General features: G+C 37.4%; 1 pseudogene; it reads left to right on the top strand.

Moving 5' to 3' along the window:
* The first annotated feature begins 358 nt into the window (after window positions 1–358).
* LOC150002803 (ubiquitin carboxyl-terminal hydrolase 28 pseudogene) lies at window positions 359–2,202 on the top strand (annotated as a pseudogene).
* Window positions 2,203–3,410: the final 1,208 nt, after the last annotated feature.

The raw sequence follows: 3,410 nt of genomic DNA, 5'->3' as shown, positions 1-3,410 counted from the left end.
ACTGTGTGTGGTCTATGTACATTTTAGACTGCAGGGGAAAAGGACCCCTAAATGTTTCCATAAATTACTGTACCATCATGCAGTTGAACCTGTAGTACCAACAGTTAGGCAAATGGTTTGAGATCCCTTACATTAAGGAATGTGTTGCATAATTAGGTTTCACCAGGAACTAGGAACAGCTTGGTGATGGAGAGAAGGGAAGTGACCTCAAAACCCTGTCCTGATGATAAGACAAAGGAAAGTCTCAATAATGCCCTGAACCCAAGGGATACAAGATTGGTAGCAGGAAGACCTCTTCTCTAGCCTCCTGTAAGGCTGGGATGGTGGCTTTCTGCTGTTGCTGCAAAGCCCTAGCAAAATGATGTGGCCAGAGCAACTGATCACCAACTCAAGCTGCCAAATTCTGTTAAACGAGCTGAGAGAAATCACAGGCATTCAGAACCCTTTGTTTCTTCATGAAGCTCTGAAGGCCAGTAATGGTGACATCACTCTAGCAGTCAGTTTACTCACTAATAATAGAGTTAAGGAACCCAGTCAAGACACTATTGCTAAAGAATCACATGAAATAAAGTGGAGTCTTGCCAATAATATATATATATATATATATATATATATATATATACACACACACACACACACACACACATATATATGTATATATATGTTAGCAAAAATAATAGGTCTTACTCATGAAAACAAGGATGATATTCAGACTCCCATTGCTTTGAGTCTACTGAAGTCCCCCAAAGTTCAGGCTGGTAGAAGAAATCTTAATAGAAAGGATGAGGCAACAGGGGAGTGACAGGGCCCCAGAAGAGCTGGCTTCAGGGGCTGATGAGACATTCCTGATCCTGGGGGCTCTGACTTGTGCCCCAGGGATCAACAGAGAGATGATTTTTAAAAAGAGAAAAAAAAGAAAGGACAAGGCAACCTCTGCAGAAACTAAACACTCAAAGAGAAAACACTGTGAAATCTGGGGAGAAAACCCCAATCCCAATGACTGGAGGTGAGTTGATGATTGGTCATTTGGGCTGAAAAATGTTAGCACTACATGTTGTTTTAGTGCTGTTATTCAGACTCTCTTTCAATTATCTGAACTTCCAAGACTTGTCCTCAGTCACAGTCTGCCACAAATGTATTTGAAAATTGTCCAAGTCATACAGAAAAGAGAAATGCAAGAGCTTCAATATTTGTTTGCTCTGGTGATGGGATAAAATTGCAAATTTGTTAACCCTTCAGCAGCCCTGGATCTCTTAAAGGGAACATTCAAAGCAACTAAGGAACAGCAGCAAGATGTGAGTGAATTCACAAACAATCTCCTAGATTGTCTAGAAAATGTGTTCCAGCTAGCTGTTAATGCTAACAGCAATCTCAGGAACAAATATGAAAATACAATGGCACGGATATTCTATAGTATTTTCCTCACTGAAGAGGTTTGTAAAGGAAAGCCCTTTTCTAACAGTGAGACCTTCAGACAGTATCCCCTTCAGGTAAATATTTATCATAACTTAGAGTGTTTAGAAGGGGCCATGGTAGAGGGTGAATTTGAGCTGCTTCCTTCCAATCATTCAATGAAGTATGGAGAGGAGTGTTGGTTTACAAAACTACATCCAGTGTTAACCTTTGAACTCTCAAAATTTGAGTACAATCAATCCCTTGGTCAGCCAGAAAAAATTCGCAATAAGCTGGAATTACCACAGATCATTTATATGGACAGCTATATGTACAGAAACAAAGAGCTTGTTCAAAATAAAGAGTGTATTCAGAAGTTGAAGGAGGACGTAAAAGACCTACAGCAAAAACTAGAAAGATATGTGAAGTACAACTCTGGTCCTGCTCGGTTTCCACTCCTAGACATGATGATATCTCAAAGTGACACAGGCATGACATTACCACTTTCTTCATTGGTAAGTAATCTCTTCTGAGGATGTTGGAAGTGTCTTTTCTGAAGATTGTCTACATGAATCTATGACAATACATAAGCCTCTTATACCTTCCTGGTCTTCTATGGAAATGCCTGCACACCCAGATCCTTGAACAGTCACAGATGAGGAGATGAACTTTTTAAAGATCTCTCTGCAGAGGCAGAAGAGTGAGATTGAACAACATATGTAAATTTTAAAAAATTGTATTGCAAGCACTACCCAGGCTATTAAGCAGATGTACTGTGATGCTCTCAATGCCTGTGTTATTGAGTTTTAAACCATATGCCCCTTGTTTTAGTTCACAATATTTACACCAGTGGTGAAGTGATAAAATCTGAGAAAAATGTGTCCTATTCAGACTTCACCCATAACATATTTTTATTTCAGAATATATTCCTCACACTAAGTCATATGATTAAAGGAAACTTTTGTAAAAATCTGACAGAAATACCATTCAGAGCTAAGATCACAGAAGCATTTCCTCTTCTGTTTGTATAAAACTGAATTAAAATTACAGTATCAAGAATAGAAGCAACAGTTATGCATTAATATATCTTTGCCCTTCTAAAAGTGTAGGATTTGAATACATTTCCTATTCTAGGTTCTGGCATCAGAGTTATTTTAGGTTCTAGCATCAGAATTATTTCCTCTCCTACGCATTTCCATATGCCACACACATCCTCTAGCCCTCATGAAAGGCAGAGTGCATGCAAACCAAATGATATTTTGTGAAGTTGGGAGTTGTGCTCTTCAACTCCCAACTTCAAGAAGAGACACAGATGCCCTGACAGTACTTTGGCCCAGAGTCTTCTCCATTCATCCAGTGCAGTACAGTGAATAAGCAATTTCTATGTTTCAGATTATAAAAACTAAATTATCTTAGAATTAACAAGTACCATCACCTCCAATATCACTAATCTTTTACCCATTACATAAATTGAAAACTTATAAAGACCTAAGCCTATAGATAAATTTAGTCAGCAACAACATGAAATCTACTATTTTAATCTCTTCACTGCTCAGTCTGACTTTCGAAAACCTGAATTTACTTCATGCATAGTATAATTTGATTTTTAATATAATTACAGGTTGTATAAGAATCATACTGACCCCTCTGAGATGCTCTAAATCAGTGATTTTCAACCTTTTTTTATGTTATGGTGCACATAAACTAATTACTAAAATTCTCTGGCATACTCAAAAATATGTTTCTTGCTAATCTGACAAAAATAGGTATAATCTGGTTCATTCTCATTGGATGATTATTGTTGTGTTGGCTGTTGTCATTTTTTTATTTGACAATCTAAAAAAAAAGGGGTCACTGCCCCTGACTAAATAGTCAGATATTGCATGTTTTAAAAACTCTTATGGCAAACCTGTTGAAAATTGCTGCTCTGAATGAACTAATAGTGTTCCCAAGTTGTTAAATTTTAGGTTGCAGATGGAAGTGACCTTACAAGCTTTGAAAATTAGATTTCAGACTTC

Source organism: Furipterus horrens, unplaced genomic scaffold (assembly GCF_987537825.1).
Source record: "Furipterus horrens unplaced genomic scaffold, mFurHor1.1.pri manual_scaffold_8, whole genome shotgun sequence".
Classification (NCBI taxonomy): Eukaryota; Metazoa; Chordata; class Mammalia; order Chiroptera; family Furipteridae; genus Furipterus; species Furipterus horrens.
This window is presented reverse-complemented; position numbering and strand designations above follow the sequence as displayed.